The 20,163-nt window shown below is 38.8% G+C and overlaps 1 long non-coding RNA gene across 1 annotated transcript; it reads right to left on the bottom strand.

Moving 5' to 3' along the window:
- Positions 1–18,725: 18,725 nt before the first annotated feature.
- LOC120780947 lies at positions 18,726–19,301 on the bottom strand. Its single transcript, XR_005705979.1, has 3 exons — positions 19,092–19,301; positions 18,908–19,036; positions 18,726–18,855 (listed from the first exon to the last, which is right to left on the bottom strand). It is a non-coding gene; the product is annotated as an uncharacterized LOC120780947 (long non-coding RNA).
- Positions 19,302–20,163: the final 862 nt, after the last annotated feature.

The following is a 20,163-nucleotide window of genomic DNA, read 5'->3' on the forward strand; positions in this document are numbered from 1 at the left end:
AGAAGTTATCGAAGTCCTAACATGCGTACATAAAGGGCCGATCAACCGAAACTGCCCTTCACGAGGTGATAAGTGTAATTGAAAAATCACTACACCACAAACAATACACCATGGCTGCTTTTCTAGACATAGAGGGCGCCTTCAATAACATAGAAGTAAATGCGATAATTAACTCTCTGGCACATGGTGGCATAGATGACACTGTGTGCAGATGGATACTATCGATGATTGAAAATAGGAAGATTATAGCTTCAAACGGCGCTGCAACACAAACAAGCTATGTGAGTAGAGGGACGCCCCAAGAAGGGGTCCTCTCTCCGCTCCTATGGGTTGTAGCGCTGAACGAAATACTCCTCCATCTAAACGGTGGAGGAGTGAAAGCAGTGGCGTATGCAGACGATATAGTGTTGTTGGTATCAGGCATGTTTCCTTCAACAGTCAGCGAGATTATGGAAAGAGCACTTCGAAGGTTAAACCTATGGGCTAAAAACAATGGACTAGGAGTTAACCCGAACAAAACAGAACTGATGCTATTCACAAGCAGAACCAAAATACCTCAGTTTCAACTTCCGGTACTAAACGGTACAACACTCACTCTATCCCCCACAGCTAAATACTTGGGGGTGGAGATTGACACCAAATTGTCCTGGAAAATAAATATCGAAAAAAGAATAAACAAGGCATACATGGCTTACTATACTTGTAAGAGAATCGTCAACAAGAATTGGGGCCTCAAACCAAGTATAGTCATGTGGATGTATACGGCGGTCATAAGACCTATACTTACATATGGAGCTCTGGTATGGTGGCCAGCGCTATACAAACAATACAACATTAAAAAATTAAATGGTATACAAAGGGCAGCATGTGCGGGTGTTACTGTGGCAGTCAGGTCATGTCCGACTGATGCGCTCAACGTGATCCTGCATCAACTACCAATGGACATTTTTATTCAAAAAACAGCAGCTATTGCGGCGACAAGAATAAAAGAATTGGGAGGTTGGAACCAGCAGAACTATGGACATAGTGTAATTCTAAACAAGCTCACCATTAATAAATCGGACTACATTCTCCCAAAGCTGGACTTCAATAGACACTTCCAGGTAAGGATACCATCTAGACGAGAATGGAGAAGAGGCTCAATAGAAGAGGAGGATACCATCTCAGTCTATACCGACGGGTCCAAAATGGACTGCGGAGTAGGCACGGGGGTATTCTCCACTGATCTTGGGATATCTCTCTCTATACGTCTACCGAACTCGGCTAGCATCTTCCAAGCAGAAGTACTAGGCATAGAAAAAGCCTGCGAAGCTCTATTGGAAACCCACGGGAATATAAATAAAGCAACTATATTTACGGAGAGCCAGGCGGCGCTCCTGGCCTTGTCTTCACCCATGACAAACTCCAGCACAGTACTCAACTGCAAGAGAGCACTAAGCGCAATAAAAGACAAGCTCCAACTAAACTTAATCTGGGTTCCCGGCCACAGGAACATTTTCGGTAACGAAAAAGCAGACGAGTTGGCAAAGGCAGGAGCTTTCCTCAACGAATTCGAGGCGGAGATAATACCAAGTCCGCTAGGATCAATCAAAGGAGAGATCAATAGACAATTTCAACAAATTGCAAATAACAGGTGGAAAAACATCACAAAATGCGTCATAACTAAACAATTATGGCCAACATATGACAGGAAAAGAACCAACGACTTACTAAATAGGTCAAGGAAAAGTATTTACAGAGTAACAGCTACCACAACAGGGCACTGGCCATTTGGGGAACACGCATCCAAAATGGGTATGCCCTACAACGACATTTGCCGTGGCTGCGGAGTAGCACTTTCTCTGTGAATGCCCAGCTCTAGCACAGATCCGACACAAAACATTTGTAATCCATCTAGCACCAAACCTTGAATGGATTTCCACTAAAAGCATATCGGACATAAGTAGTTTCATCGAAACCTCAAAATGGTTTGAAAGAGAAGGTGAAACGTAATAGCAGATACAGAAGGTTTTCCGAACAGTGCACCAAAATGACACATCAAGTGTTAATTGAGCCCGATAGGGCTGCACTCCTACCTACCTACCTACCTTAAAAAAATAAATGTCAACGAAAAGAACAACTTTGTCAGGTCAAAAGACAACTCCCGCGACCACAACCGCGAAGGCAAGGCTTCCCTTCGGAGGAGTCCCGCTAATGGCGCCACCGTCATACCACCCCGCATCCGAGGCGCTATCCTAGGCCACAAGCCCGTCGTACGACAGGCCTCAGCAACGTTGTAGCAACTCTACAACAATTATAGAGGCTACTAGGCTAAATACTCGCCTAGGGGGGCGAGGATGTATAAATGAGCATCCTCCCCCGACATCCACACATACACCACACTATCACGCTACATTTACTCAACCTCACAACACTGACATGCACCTTCACCATACTCACTTCACAAACCATCAGCGCGTACAACCCACATTCCACACTACTCATGAGAGCACCACACATCGACAACCACATACACGTACACAAACCAACCACATCACACCATCTGATCCCACACCCCAAAGGGAAAAAAGGAACCGACAAGGAGATTACTTTCTCACTTCGCTTTCGATCTCAGCAGCGACTTGTACGCGTGTGCGAATATCAGCGTTTTTTTCCTTTTGTTAAATCCGCAACCCATCAGCTGAAACACATCATATTTTTACTAATAACTATACATATAACACTAAACCGCATTAAATATACACGTTTATAAATATCTTCTTCTTCTTCTTTATTGGCGTAGACACCGCTTACGCGATTATAGCCGAGTTAACAACAGCGCGCCGGTCGTTTCTTCTTTTCGCTACGTGGCGCCAATTGGATATTCCAAGCGAAGCCAGGTCCTTCTCCACTTGGTCCTTCCAACAGAGTGGAGGTCTTCCTCTGCTTCCCTCGGCGGGTACTGCGTCGAATACTTTCAGAGCTGGAGTGTTTTCGTCCATTCGGACAACATGACCTAGGCAGCGTAGCCGCTGTCTTTTAATTCGCTGAGCTATGTCAATGCCGTCGTATATCTCATACCATACCTGGTTCCAAGATAAACGAAATTATCTACTACTTCAAAGATATGACTGTCAACAGTGACGTGAGAGCCAAGTCGCGAGTGCGACGACTGTTTGTTTGATGACAGGAGATATTTCGTTTTGCCCTCGTTCACTGCCAGACCCATCTGCTTTGCTCCCTTGTCCAGTCTAAAGAAAGCAAAACTACGGCGCGGGTGTTGAGGCCGATGATAGCAATATCATCGGCATACGCCAGCAGCTGTACACTCTTATAAAAGATTGTAGCTGCTCGATTAAGTTCTGCAGTTCGAATTATTTTCTCCAGCAGCAGACTGACGAAGCCGCACGACAGGGAGTCGCGTTGTCTGAAACCTCGTTTGGTATCGAACGGCTCGGAGAGGTCCTTTCCGATCCTGACGGAGCTTTTCGTGTTGCTCAACGTCAGATTACACAGCCGTATTAGTTTTGCGGGGATACCAAATTCAGACATCGCGTGTTTATACATATACTTCAAGAAATTCGTTGCTTTTCATTTGGAAAAGGCCGTTGTGGTAACCGAGAAGGTGAGTGCGCGGAAAATAAAGAAAAAACCATACATTTGAAGTGCAAACAGAAAAAAGGTGAGTGCGTGGAAGAACCATTTGTTTTTTTTTAAACAATAACAAATCAAATAAATACTCCAATAATTAATTTTCTAGGGGAAAAAAGTGCACATCAACTGTTTCTTTTACACGTTATTTCTGCGTATATTAAATCAGCTGTTCTGTTCTAACAATTCCCAATTGCAATCAGCGCTGCCATACTGGTCAAATAAAAACAAAAAACAAAGAAAATCTTATTCAAACTTATCGACAAAACGACAGGTTTCTAATACCCAGTAGAGAAATCATTAGGAAATAAAAATGGCTGAACCTCTTCATGAGGTGACGCCGAGAAACAGTCTCAGCTCATTTCGAGTAAATAAAATAAGATAATTAGAAAAAATTTACTCACTTATAATGAGAGGCTTAGAACTTTGGAAGCGATGTGCAATCATTTTCATAAAGATAACATAGAATTAGAAAGAGAAAACTAAGAACTAGAATCTAGTAAAAGCAAGCATGTGAATATTGAAGCAAAACCTGCTAGCATGAAATTAGATCAAATATACGAAACCGATGAAGATGAGCTAGCTAAAGAAACTGAGTGGATACTCAAAAAGAAGCGCTCTTTTAAAAAACGCAAAGTGGATACTTCTCCAACAACTATTATAGCAGGAACAGTGAAAAACGTAGAATCGTGGCCCGTGTCAGCTGATACGTCCTATCTTATGGGCGCGCAATGTAAGTGAACAACGTCCGGTGTGTTTTACGTGGGCACCTGCTTACGACAGCCTTACTCCACGGCGCTCAAAAGCACAGCGGATCAAATCAATGCGTTGATCAGCGCCGTGAAAATGCTAAGCATTTTCAGAACCAATTGGTAGGGTGGAAGAGACACACTAACCACCTTGGTAGGGTTCGAGGCCCATCTAAAACCTCCGCCGTGCTTTGGGTCCGGCACCCGGTTGCAATGCAACTCCACATTCAACTGACAAAAAACAGTTTTTCCCGCGATTTGGGCTTTAACCACAACCACCACGATATTCACCGAGGGGCCAGTCCGCATGAGCAGGTTGGAGTTACCTCCAAGGGCTCCTGCTCCCCGTGGTACCAGAATTAAGTCTCCGGTCAGACCTCGTAGCCGAAACTACTCCTGTTGAGCTTCCATAGGGCTCTGGACTGGTGGCCAGGGGTTGGAACCCATACACACATCACTTACGCACACCAATCATACAGAAACTAACCTTAACTTTCAGCTAACCGCCTTCGTCGCTTAAATAGTTCACGCGCAAACGACCCTAACTGTTCGGTATTCCGACTAGTGGAGATCACACCACTAACATCTAATTGTCCATCATGCCCCGTAAGCAGGAAACCCAGACTCAGACAAAATCTGAAGTCTGGGTTATCCTCAACGAACCCCACGTCCCGAATGTACTCGTACGTCACTCGGCCGTTAGGACTATTGTCCCACCTACACCTAACCCTATCATGTAGGAGCCTCTTGCTCCCTAGATATCCTCCCTCTCCACATCACCGTCGGAAATCCTGTCATTCCGCAGCAATGACACACTCAAGCCCCTTCTTAACCTGAATGCAACAGCACGCTGTATGACAATCAGGTCAAGAGGGGGTGCACCTAACAAGACTTGCATCGCATCCGTTGAGACGGTGCGACATACAGGCAAACATGCAAGCATCATTCAACGCTGGATTGAGAGGAGTTTTTAAGACCCCCAGACAGTCGTGGCTGTCTCCCACCATACAGGGGCTCCATAAGTGGCACAGGCCACAAACAAGCCACGATACATGGTGCGGACAGCACGACGTCCGAGACCTTAATCGCTCCTCAAATCCGTCGTAGTTTGCCTACAGTTTCCTGCGGTCGCTCCTTCACTTTCGCCAAGTGTGGAGTAAAACACATCCTTTCACTCATGGTCAGTCCCAGATATTTGACTTGCGTCACATATCTGATGCTGACCCTATTCACACGGACCATCGGAGGACGAACCGGTGACAATCTGCCCTTAAGTAGCAATGTCACCGTTTTTTCCCTCGATATGTCCACCCCCACACCTAAACCCAAAGAATTAACAATCTCTAAAAGATCTTGTTTGAAATTTTCTTAAAATAACTCAAAATCAGAGTCGAATGCTATTATTTATAAATTTATAAACTATTTTTAATAGTTGGTTTTCAGTTGTGATATTTTATATTATAAAAAATTGTAATTGAAAACATAGATGTGTACAAGACTATATATGCGTATTGAGCAATGGCAACATTGTTCAAATGAAAACAAACAAAGATGGCTGATTTCTGCGTTTTCCTACGTGCTCAACTGTTCACACATTTTGATCGCTAAGGAAGGAAAAGGAAGGAAGGGAGTAACGTTTTTGACTGGCTCTGCTATTAGCCTTTCGAAAAATAAAAATAATGAGCAGGCGGCCAACAATGATACTAAAACCCACCGCCCACCTCCTATTATAATAAACGACGTAATAAATTACATTCAAATATTACAGATCTAATAAATAAGAACTTTTTAATAAAGCTTTTGAGCAACGGCGTCTACAAACTTAATGTCTTCTATCCAACTAATTATCGCGCAATAACAAAATACTTATCTAATGAAAATATACCTTGGATTAGCTACGAGAGTAAACATAATAGGCCAGTAAAGGTAATGATAAAAAATTTACACCACTCATGAGATAACCTATCCATTTTAAGTGATCTAAAATTTCAAGGTTTTAATGTCATAAATGCAATTAATAAGCGTAAATGGAAGACTAAAGAACCGCTAGATATGTTTTTAGTACTATTTGATGCTACCGAAGACATTAAGAAAATTTACCAGATCAAAACCATTCTTAGTACCGTTGTCAAAGTTGAGCCTATTAAAGCATCAAAATTAATTCCACAGTGCATAAACTGTTAAGCTTTTGGACATACAAAAATATTCTGTGGTAAGCCATCGAGGTGTGTGAAATGTGGAAGCAAACATCCTATTATTGAATGCAGAAAAGCTGAAAAAGACCCTGCTAAATGTTGTAACTGCGGCGATTCTCATCCTGCAAGCTACCGTTGTTATGTCGTCGCAAAAAAACTGCAAAAACTGAGAGATAAAAAGAATGGTAATACAGTTGAGGAGAATGCCAATGCTCCGATGAACAAACCCGTTGTAAACATAGGAGAAGTAAACTCCCTTCCTTCCGTTTCTAAAGCTTCATTTGCGCAAATGGCTAAACAAGGCCATACAAATACAATTCAGAAAAGTAGTCCGTTATCCCAAATTTTGGATAAACTAAATGAGCAAGAAAAACTATTTAAGTCCTTTAATCAGCGGCTCAACGCTCTTGAGTACCATCTACAATTCATTGATGAACAGTAACTCTATGAGAATAATGCTATGGAACGCTAATGGTCTTTCCAAAAGTAAAAATGAATTAGAAGTTATTCTACACGACAGAATATTTTACGAACCATTCATTTTTTAAATTTAAAAATTATGAATTATATCACTCAGGACACTCGCCAAACTCAGCACGAGGAGGGAGTACTATAATTATCAAAAACAATATTGAACACTGCGAGGAAGATCCGATTTAGATGGAAGAAATTCAAGCTACAACAATTTCAGTTAAATGCCACAATCACCCATTGCATCTTATTGCTCTGTATAGTCCACCTAGACGTAACATAAAAATTGAAACGTATATGAATTTATTAAAAAAATATGACGGAAGGCACATACTAACGAAACTCAATTTATGTATTAAAGATTGCTCAGACCTAAGCTCTGCCCATTCCCCAGTGATACTAACTCTGTTTGAAAAGCCATTTATTTCGGCCGCCAAGCCAACGTTATGTAATAAACACACTAATTGGTATAAATTTAAAAGTATAGTGAATAAAGCCAACCCAAAGCTTAAGCACATATCGACTGGTATTGAGTTGGACCTTGAGGATGAAGATTTCACAAAAATAATTCAAACGCTGAGTGGAAGAGTACACCAAATACCCGCGAGAATCTAAGTGGCACCAAGGTGGCAGCAAACTAGGTTATTTGCTCTCAAAACTGAGCTAAATAATTGTACAGCGAAACTAAGAACACAAATTAAACAGTTTAAAAATTTTTCCTTCAAAACTCATCTGTCTGATCTCACAGCTGATAAGTCCACCGACTATTCACTCTGGAAAGCTGCACGAAATATTAATAAACAAATAAAACGATGGGTATGAGATAAACTGTGAAAATAATTGGTTGGATCCACACATCAGTATTTCTCCAGTTACTATTAAAGAAATTAAAAACTTATCGGGAACACAAGACTCAAAAAAGCTCCTGGGTACGATTTAATAACTGGATAAATGTTACGCAATTTACGAAAGAATTGTATAAAAAAACTTGTAAACATTATAAACACTGCTTAATGCTTAAGATACGTGCCATCGCTTTGGAAAGTATCTGAAGTCATAATGATACTTAAGCCGGGTAAGCCAGTACACGATGTTACATCTTTAAAACCAATTTCGCTGCTGCCAGCTTTATCTAAAATCTTTGAGAATGTACTCATAAATAGGCTCAAACCAATAATCGCTCATAAACACCTAATACCAACACATCAATTTGGCTTCCGTGACCACCATTGAACAATTGACCAGGTACACCGAATCATTAAATTTATTGAAAATACAATCGATAAAAAGAACGTTTATACGGCGGCCTTTTTGGACGTGCAGACAGCTTTTGACAAAGTTTGGCTTACGGGTCTACTGCTCAAATTGAAATACATACTACCCAAACAATTTTGTGAAATAATTGCTTCATACTTAAAAGATAGATATTTCCGCATTAAACAAGAAGCGTGTTGGGGCCAATGCTTTATTTACTTTTTACCAGTTACCTCTCATCTGATTCTACTTATATCACAGCGATATTTGTGGATGACACAGCGTTGTTAGCAGCTGAAGAGACAACTTCAGTATCTAGTCGATGAGTGCAAACAGCACTCAACGCAATTACTAAGTGGGCATCTAAGTGGCCCATAAAATTAAACGACACCAAATCAATTCGTGTCGACTTTACCTTGAAAAAGCCGGCATATTGTCCAGTTTATATTAATAACATTCCTATACCACATCATCACAGTGCTAAGTACCTAGGTATTACCTCAGATGCTAAGCTACGCTGGAAAGAGCATGCCAAAAAAAGGAGCGAGCTTGATATGAAATTTCTCAAACTGTTATTACATAATCAAGTTCTAAAGCCAGTTTGACCCTACGGAGCTCAACTATGGGGTTGCTCAAGTCAAAGCTGTATTGCCAGCATTCAGCGCTTTCAAAGTAAGGTACTAAGGACTTTAGTTAATGCTCCTTGGTACATTAGATCTGCTGACCTACACCATGATCTAGGCGTGAATTCAGTGGTAAATGAAATCTCCAAAATAGCAAAGTCTCACGAACAGAGCCTTAGACAGCACGTTAATGAGGAAGCCTCCAGACTCATCGAAACTGCTGGGCGAGAAATCCGGTTGAAACGCAAGAAGCCTTCCGACCTAGTAAGACAACAGTAGCAGCAAATGAATTTCTTAACATTTAACTTTTAAGTACCTCTCCTAATTAATTAGACTAGAATTGTTGTTAGTATTTTATTTTTATATACTAGGTACAATGTAAAATAAAAAAAAAAAAATTCACGTCGTGAATTCGAGACCATCTTGTTCGATATCGAACCTGCACCTTCTCTATGTATTTATGTTCTCTGGTATAACTAATTTCAGGATCTTCGAAAATCCGGCTGACTTTACTGCATGCCATTGGTAATTGTATGTAATTTGGCATGATAATAGTTAATAGATAAAATCAAGTCGGTACGATCCCAACTCCCATATACTACAGACATATAATGATTTTCGTTTTTCTGACAAACCTTATGCCGAATATTTCGGTCAGTGTGTAAGTTGTACAAGTATATACACTCGTGGCCACGCAAAGCTTACCATTATACTTTCTTACATTTTTTCCGACTTTTTCATTCGTTCGGGATTTCTTATTTTTTCTAAGTTTTTAGTAAGCAGGAGTAAACTAAATGAAATTATCTAATTATAATTATAGTTTATAATTTATAACGTTCAATGATTAAAACACAAACTAGCTTTTTTGTGCTTATAATATACAAAAGCCGATTTTATTGTTTTTATAGTAGTGCCAACACTAAACTTCGTGTTTCAATTTAAAAAATTTAGCTTTAATTTCAATTATAGTGTAAATTAAATTAAATTAAAAAAATATGTAATTTTTTCATCGCATGTCTCTTACATTTTGAGCTCATTTTGAAAAGCTTGCTAACTTTCAAATGATTTTGTCTATAGCTGAATATGTTTTGTTTCTAATTTTTAATAATTTTGATAAATATCTTGTCATTAACTTATTTCGAAATAAAAATTTTTTATACCGCAAAAATTACCGCTATACAGTGTTGTCGAATATGCACAACACTTGACAATTTTGAGTGGTTTACCTTTTATTATTATACTTGTTTTTTCATTATATTCAATAATATTTACAATTAGGCTGTTCACGATAAGGTGATTATCGGGTTATGTGGTTATGTGATTAAGTGAACAACAACAAAATGCGGTATGACAAAATAACCAAAGTTGACTAACCTAGGCCCTTGTTTACAGATTATGTGGTTATTTGCTTATTTCCAGTGTTAGAAAGTCGTTGGAATTTTACTGAATGGCAGCACAAAAAATAAATAAAACTAAGCGAATGGCATTTCCATTTAGATTTTCTTATTGGAAAATCTGCTAGCTAAAGAAACTGAGTGGATACTCAAAAAGAAGCGCTCTTTTAAAAAACGCAAAGTGGATACTTCTCCAACAACTATTATAGCAGGAACAGTGAAAAACGTAGAATCGTGGCCCGTGTCAGCTGATACGTCCTATCTTATGGGCGCGCAATGTAAGTGAACAACGTCCGGTGTGTTTTACGTGGGCACCTGCTTACGACAGCCTTACTCCACGGCGCTCAAAAGCACAGCGGATCAAATCAATGCGTTGATCAGCGCCGTGAAAATGCTAAGCATTTTCAGAACCAATTGGCAGGGTGGAAGAGACACACTAACCACCTTGGTAGGGTTCGAGGCCCATCTAAAACCTCCGCCGTGCTTTGGGTCCGGCACCCGGTTGCAATGCAACTCCACATTCAACTGACAAAAATCAGTTTTTCCCGCGATTTGGGCTTTAACCACAACCACCACGATATTCACCGAGGGGCCAGTCCGCATGAGCAGGTTGGAGTTACCTCCAAGGGCTCCTGCTCCCCGTGGTACCAGAATTAAGTCTCCGGTCAGACCTCGTAGCCGAAACTACTCCTGTTGAGCTTCCATACGGCTCTGGACTGGTGGCCAGGGGTTGGAACCCATACACACATCACTTACGCACACCAATCATACAGAAACTAACCTTAACTTTCAGCTAACCGCCTTCGTCGCTTAAATAGTTCACGCGCAAACGACCCTAACTGTTCGGTATTCCGACTAGTGGAGATCACACCACTAACATCTAATTGTCCATCATGCCCCGTAAGCAGGAAACCCAGACTCAGACAAAATCTGAAGTCTGGGTTATCCTCAACGAACCCCACGTCCCGAATGTACTCGTACGTCACTCGGCCGTTAGGACTATTGTCCCACCTACACCTAACCCTATCATCCCTCTCCACATCACCGTCGGAAATCCTGTCATTCCGCAGCAATGACACACTCAAGCCCCTTCTTAACCTGAATGCAACATCACGCTGTATGACAATCAGGTCAACAGGGGGTGCACCTAACAAGACTTGCATCGCATCCGTTGAGACGGTGCGACATACAGGCAAACAGGCAAGCATCATTCAACGCTGGATTGAGAGGAGTTTTTAAGACCCCCAGACAGTCGTGGCTGTCTCCCACCATACAGGGGCTCCATAAGTGGCACAGGCCACAAACAAGCCACGATACATGGTGCGGACAGCACGACGTCCGAGACCTTAATCGCTCCTCAAATCCGTCGTAGTTTGCCTACAGTTTCCTGCGGTCGCTCCTTCACTTTCGCCAAGTGTGGAGTAAAACACATCCTTTCACTCATGGTCAGTCCCAGATATTTGACTTGCGTCACATATCTGATGCTGACCCTATTCACACGGACCATCGGAGGACGAACCGGTGACAATCTGCCCTTAAGTAGCAATGTCACCGTTTTTTCCCTCGATATGTCCACCCCCACACCTCAACCCCAAGAATTAACAATCTCTAAAAGATCTTGTTTGAAATTTTCTTAAAATAACTCAAAATCAGAGTCGAATGCTATTATTTATAAATTTATAAACTATTTTTAATAGTTTGTTTTCAGTTGTGATATTTTATATTATAAAAAATTGTAATTGAAAACATAGATGTGTACAAGACTATATATGCGTATTGAGCAATGGCAACATTGTTCAAATGAAAACAAACAAAGATGGCTGATTTCTGCGTTTTTCCTACGTGCTCAACTGTTCACACATTTTGATCGCTAAGGAAGGAAAAGGAAGGAAGGGAGTAACGTTTTTGACTGGCTCTGCTATTAGCCTTTCGAAAAATAAAAATAATGAGCAGGCGGCCAACAATGATACTAAAACCCACCGCCCACCTCCTATTATAATAAACGACGTAATAAATTACATTCAAATATTACAGATCTAATAAATAAGAACTTTTTAATAAAGCCTTTGAGCAACGGCGTCTACAAACTTAATGTCTTCTATCCAACTAATTATCGCGCAATAACAAAATACTTATCTAATGAAAATATACCTTGGATTAGCTACGAGAGTAAACATAATAGGCCAGTAAAGGTAATGATAAAAAATTTACACCACTCATAAGATAACCTATCCATTTTAAGTGATCTAAAATTTCAAGGTTTTAATGTCATAAATGCAATTAATAAGCGTAAATGATCGCTGAACAAAATTTGTCGATAAAAAAGCGGATTTTCTGCCAACTTTTCTAGGGCCCATTCACTGAAAATTCGACGTTGTGGCAGATCGTTCGGCTTCAGTTCTTGCACGAGCTGTATTTTATACGGTTTTACACCAAGATCTTTGCGTAAAATCTTCCATGTGGTCGAATAACACAAACCCAATTGCTGCGAACGGCGACGAATCGACATTTCACGGTCTTCAGCCACACTCTCAGAAACAGACGCAATATTCTCTTCTGTACGCACTGTACGCATTCGTGTGGTTGGTTTAATGTCCAATAAAGTAAACTGAGTGCGAAACTTGGTCACAATCGCATTAATTGTTTGCTCACTTGGTCCTTGGTTATGTAGACCATAAATCGGACGTAAAGCGCGAAACACATTTCGAACCGAATACTGATTTTGGTAATAAAATTCAATGATTTGCAAGCGTTGCTCGTTAGTAAGTCTATTCATGATGAAATGTCAAAGCATACTGAGCATCTTTCTCTTTGACACCATGTCTGAAATCCCACGTGATCTGTCAAATATTAATGCATGAAAATCCTAACCTCAAAAAAATCACCCAATAAATGGAAATAAGTGTTGTATTTACGCTCATATAGATACATTTTTGAAATTTCTTACCTCTCGATTTGGTTGAAATCAAACTGACTGCCTTGTTCACGCTTGGCGTGGCAATAGCGTTCACAAAAAATGTAACATTTTGAGAAAAATTGCATTTTCCCTCAACCTCCCCTCTATCCCTACCAGGGGCGTGGCAATAGCGTTCACAAAAAATTTAACATTTTGAGAAAAATTACATTTTTCTTAACCTTTAAAACGCTCTAGCGGCTAAAGTATTTGACCTAGATAAACATACAAACCAATTTGGACGTGTAACGAACATGAAAACAGATAAATCAACCGTGCGAAGTGATAGAAACATACCAAAGTTCATATATTATCATACAAAATATATCGGGTCTAGCCAAGCACCATTGGTGCACTAAGGTGTAATATTATAATATCCTTTTTTCGTCTTTTTCGATACGATATCCTTGAATTTTTTTTCTGAATTCTATAGACAATAAAATTCTAGGAAGCTACCTGGAAGCGCAAGTCGTTTGCTACACTCTAAATATATTTAAATAACATTTAAAAACAAAGTATGCCTGGCCCGACCCGAAGGTCTCGATGAGGGTTACATGTGTTTAATGAAAAAGTTGCTAATGTCATACATTATAGTATGAATATTCAATTAAACTTTTTATTTTTACACAATTACAATTACAATTTATTAATTGAGAGCAAAAAGGCTTAATTCACTTTATTAAGTATTGAAAGTTTGAAAGTTAGTTGTTTTAATATAGCATAAAATCATAAAAAAAGATTTAAATAGTTTCGATTTAAATAGTTTAGTTAAAAGTCCAATATATAACAATTTTTAATCGTAATAAATGTTGGCTGTTTTAATTCAAATGTCCAAAAATTATTATTTTGTCCGATCAGGTTACAATGGAAAATGATATAACGATTATTTTGAGGCGCTCTTACACTGGAATGAGCCACAACAACCTAATTCACTTTACACTTAATTCAAAAGTTTTAAATCATTAAAAATATTTTTGCCATTGTCTTCGTTTGGGATATTTAGTATGGATATGAGATCTTGATAAAGTACGGTGGATCGGTGGAGGTTATGTTTAATATATGGGTGATTGTTAAAGGGGAAGAGATGCAAAAATGTACACTGGCTGTGTAAGACGAGTGTGCTCAAGGCGTATAAAACATTTGTTCATTACTGCTATGGTATTGGTTGGTATTCTTATTGCGTGTTTGTCTGGATTTATTTTTCCAATTTCTTTGCTCTATTGGTATTGGACTTTTTTGAGAAGCTCGGGTAATATCTCACTTTTGATTCGTTTTTTTCGGGAATGGAATAAATAGCTGAAGGAGAGATGTTGAGGCCGCTTTGGCTGCTTTATCTGCTAACTCGTTTGCTGTGTTATTAACATGGCCTGGGATCCACATAAGCTTAATTCTTTTTTTGAAGTTTATTAAGGAAGTCATAATGATAGATATTTCTTCTGAGAGGTTGTTAAGGTTATGAACTTATGCTTTGTTATCAGATAATAAATTTATTATCTTCAGCAATAAATAAATGAACAGGCCGCCTCTAGAAATGCTTATAGATAAGTTGGCTAGTTGAGCCTTTAGGGTATACAGAAAGCGTGTTGATAAATGATTCGGAACATATCAACAAAAGGGGAGTAATATGATTCCTAGAGTTTTTGATTACCACTTCTGTGTTTGCTTTAACATACTTTACAACATCTCCACAAGACCTGATTTTACAGTTATGGTATTTTTTTGGGTTTAAAGTAGCTTTATTTCCTTATCCAAAATTTAAAAAGTTGTTCGAAAGGCCCTAAGGCTAAATCGGACAGCAGCATGATATGCGCTATTGCAATCCATAGTCAATTTTTGCTAGGATGGTAAGCTTTGTAAAATTTATGAGTGTGTTAGTTTCGCGTATTTTTTACGTTTTTGTTTCGTCTGCGCGTATTGGAGCATATTATATCCTCCTTTGTTAATCATTTTGTTGAAGCCTCGAATAAAGGTTTATCAAAAACGTCTTGCGGTATTTTTATTGATTTTTTTTTTATTGAAATTGAAATGAATTTTTGATGACTCATGCCCAGCTCTTGACCGATGCTACGGCTGCTACTATGCCGGTCTCTTTCGACCAATTCAGCGATTTTATCGCAATTTTCGACGACAGGCCTTCCGGAGCGTGGCGCATCTTCGACCACCTTTACACCAGAACGAAAACGTTGAAACCATCGTTGTGCGGTGGAAATGGAAACTGTATCGGGTTCATAAACTGCACAAATTTTATTGGCGGCTTGAGATGCATTTTTGCCTTTATCGTAGTAGTACTGTAAAATATGCCGTATTTTCTCTTTATTTTGCTCCAGGTTTGCGACGCTATAACTCACGAACGACTTCAAAGAAACGACAATCAATCAAACACTTGTTAGCGCATGAAATGAGCTCTCCAAAAAGGTGTAGCATGACCCGATGCTATAAAACTAGAACTACGCGTTTTCAGCGCCAACTAGCCAAAATACCGGAAGACTTTTTTGACAACCTATTATTTGCTACTCAGGAACTGTGTTGAACTTTCTCGACTTAAATTAACGTGCTATGCGTCCGTACGGCTGGCCGTTTGTTATGGTATGGCATTGGTATGTGTTGTTTCTGGTTGTTTCTAAATTTGTTGTGTGCATTTGTCAGAAAATGTTAGTTCGTCAATACATACTTAGTAAGTGGACACAATCGCATACTTTGCACGGAAGTGGTGCCGAACCTACTGCTTGTTTATTTGCTCGGCGTTCGCACTTGTTGGTAAAACAGAAATTTCCTGCATATTTTTAAATTTCTGTGTGCACGTGTGTGTATGGCTTGTATGATTTTTTTGTTTTTCGGTATTGGTGATATCTAGTGCCCGACCGATTGATCGGCAACGGAATCTGATTCGGCCATTTTTGGCCGATCCTTAAGAATACCGATCGATACAGTAAAATTTTTGGTTTATTCATTTGATTATAGCCCATTTCATGCACTTAAGCTTACAAATTAAGACTACGCTACTTCTTTTTGTTTCAAATAAGCCAATCATCCGGGGGTGTTCAAAACACTCATGTTCTACACAATATTTTTGCTGAAAATTTATATTTATACTGCCCACTGTATATTAATGAATGATAATAAACTTGAAGCTCATCTGTTTACTAGACGTTGAATAGAACCTTAAAAATCTCTGAAAACAGACGGTCACATGGGATTACCTCTTTAGAATATTAACCAATTTGCTTGAATGAAACGCAAAACATATTCTTATTATACAATACACTAGCCGTGTTTTATTTGACTATCACAAGCTAATACTATGTTCGGACCGACATTGAAAACATTTTGAAAACACATTTGTATGTTGTGGAATCTAAGTCGTTCGGACCGACAAAGTGTGTTTTCGATGAGTTTTCACTGATAACTATCAATAGCGGCATTCTCTTGCTCTTGCAAGATTGCACGATGACACAAAATGCTAAAATCATATACCGAAATATGCAAGGCCAAGAGAGCACCCATTGCAGAATCTAGTGATATATGACGGCACGAAAATAAACATGGGTTTTGGTCTGACATATTTTACAGCCATTGCAAATAATTTTCTGCGTGTGTTTGTTGATGTGCCGTTGCACCAAGAGGAAAATTCTGTAATTTCTGCACCGTGCAATGTTTTGCAAGAGCAAGAGAATCCCCTTAATATGAGAATATCAAGTGACAGCTGTATTTGTATATGGAATGTAAACAAATATCAAGTGACAATTTAGGGCCGGTAAAATAAGTATGTCTTCCAAAAACATCGATTAAACTAGAGCAGGCACTGATTATAATGAGTGGAATGTAAGTTTTCAAGTAGTTTTCAGCGAAAACTGTGTTTTCGTACGAAACACAAGTTTTCGTGCGAAAACCAGTTTCTCCATTTCCTAAGAAATTATACCAATTGTTCATATTTGTATTAATTTTAAATTAAACAAAATACAAAATTTTGTAATTTTGTTTCTGAGCATTTCCAATTCGTTCAATTTATTGATTATTGTAACGACTAATGTGAATGAATAAATAAACAAAATAAAGGAATTCCAAGATGTTAACAAATTAATTTCGGTAGATCTACGGCTAGCTAGTATGTATAGCATTTTGGGATCATCGGGTCAAAACGAGGCGATTCGGAAAATAGTTAGACTGTTTGGAGTAGGAGGTGGTGAAACGGAAAATGCGAGTATTTTCTTCCTTTTCGAAATTAAAATCTAAATGCATATATTCTTGACAATGATATTTGGTAATCAAAAACACGTGAACAAACAATATATGATATACCTCTTTTTAAAATACTACAACCTACTACCTACGTAAAAAATGTAGGTATATGTATATATACATAGTGGTATATACCTACTTCATTTTTATACTCTCGCAACAAAGTTGCTAAGGAGAGTATTATAGTTTTGTTCACATAACGGTTGTTTGTAAGTCCTAAAACTAAAAGAGTCAGATATAGGGTTATATATACCAAAGTGATCAGGGTGACGAGTAGAGTTGAAATCCGGATGTCCGGATGTCTGTCTGTCCGTCCGTCCGTCCGTGCAAGCTGTAACTTGAGTAAAAATTGAGATATCATGATGAAACTTGGTACACGTATTTCTTGGCTCCATAAGAAGGTTAAGTTCGAAGATGGGCAAAATCGGCCCACTGCCACGCCCACAAAATGGCGAAAACCGAAAACCTATAAAGTGTCATAACTAAGCCATAAATAAGATATTAAAGTGAAATTTGGCACAAAGGATCGCATTAGAGAGGGGCATATTTGGACGTATTTTTTTTGGAAAAGTGGGCGTGGAACCGCCCCCTACTAAGTTTTTTGTACATATCTCGGAAACTACTACAGCTATGTCAACCAAACTTTATAGAGTCGTTTTCTTCAGGTATTTCCATATACAGTTTAAAAATGGAAGAAATCGGATAATAACCACGCCCACCTCCCATACAAGGGTTATGTTTAAAATCACTAAAAGTGCGTTAACCGACTAACAAAACACGTCAGAAACACTAAAATTTACGGAAGAAATGACAGAAGGAAGCTGCATTCTGGCTTTTTTTAAAAATTGAAAATAGGAGTGGCGTCGCCCACTTATGGACCAAAAACCATATCTCAGGAACTACTAGACCGATTTCAATGAAATTCGGTATATACTATTTTCTTAACACCTTGATGACATGTACGAAATATGGGTGAAATCGGTTCACAACCACGCCTTCTTCCAATATAACGCTATTTTGAATTCCATCTGATGCCTTCTCTGTATAATATATACATTAGGAACCAATGATGATAGCGGAATAAAATTTTCCACAAATACGGTATTTAAAAAATATGTAAATGACGGATAATGAAATCTCGATTATCACTTTATCATGCGAGAGTATAAAATGTTCGGTGACACCCGAACTTAGCCCTTCCTTACTTGTTTTAGTATCTTTTTTTTTCATGAATTTTCTTTTCTTTTTCACATTTATATTTTCAAAATTCAAGTCAATTCTCTTCCATAGACATTTTCTGTGTTGAAAATTGGAATGACGATGGGGGTGGAATTGACCACTTGGAGCCTAAAAAGAAAGAAGCATTAGATCAAACATTTAAAGTAACTTATAAACCTACCGCAATTTCTACCTCCTCTATAAAAAAGTCTATGATTGAAAGCACCTCCGTCTCCTTCCACTTTTTATTTGGCTGCTACTTTTCCTTTTTAGCTGAGGGCACACCTTCTTCATTCATTTTTATTAAGAACTGTAATGAATCTTTATAATTTAAATAGACATTACAAAAACTAATTAAAACTTACCTTACTCAACAATTTAACGGACAAATATGTTTTTATGTAGGATGACTGCTGGCACAGGGTTGCAATTATTTTTTTACGTGTTATTGGAAAATTAGCAGAGGTTTTGGTTTGACATATTTTACAGCCATTGCAAATATTGTGCAGATTGTTGTTGTGTCATTGCACAAATGGGAAAATACTGACATCCGTGCACCGTACAAGGGCAAGAGACTTTACCTAAAATTTAGTATTATTTTAAAATGTATAGTTACTCTTTATATATACATACATACATATCTAGTGTGCAGAAAATAATACTATGAGTACAACTAGAAAATGAAATTTCGACTGAATTTTTTTTCTATAAAATAAGAAAAATACTATGGAGCGGAGTATTATAATGCAAAAAATATTTAATAAATATTTTTTTATGCATAAGAAAGTTAATCTTGAATGCTTGTATATTTTGTGCTGTTATTTGTTTATGCTTTTATTTTGTTATACTTCTTCTTCTTTACTGGCGTAGACACCGCTTACCCGATTATAGCCGAATTAACAACAGCGCGCCAGTCGTTTCTTCTTCTCCACTTGGTCCTTCCAACAGAGTGGAGGTCTTTCTCTTACTCTGCTCCCCCAGCGGGTACTGCCTCGAATACTTTCAGAGCTGGAGTGTTTTCGTTCATTCGGACGATATGACCTAGCCAGCGCAGCTGCTGTCTTTTAATTCGCTGAACCATATCAATGTCGTCGTATATCTCATACAGCTCATCGTTCCATTGAATGCGATATTCGCCGTAGCCAACGCGCAAAGGACCATAAATCTTTCGCAGAACTTTTCTCTCAACGCAACGTCGACTCTTTAGTTGTTGTCAGCGTCCATGCCTCTGCACCATATAGCAGGACGGGAAATATGAGCCATTTGTTTCGCTGTCTTATCCATTCTGGCGAGAGCAGAACTAACGGCGCGGTTGTTAAGCCGAATGATGTCAATATCATCAGCATATGCCAGCAGCTGTACACTCTTATAGAAAATTGTATCTTCTCGGTTTAGTTTAGCAGCTCGAACTATTTTCTCCAGGAGCAGATTGGAGAA

Source organism: Bactrocera tryoni, unplaced genomic scaffold (assembly GCF_016617805.1).
Source record: "Bactrocera tryoni isolate S06 unplaced genomic scaffold, CSIRO_BtryS06_freeze2 scaffold_25, whole genome shotgun sequence".
Taxonomy (NCBI): Eukaryota; Metazoa; Arthropoda; class Insecta; order Diptera; family Tephritidae; genus Bactrocera; species Bactrocera tryoni.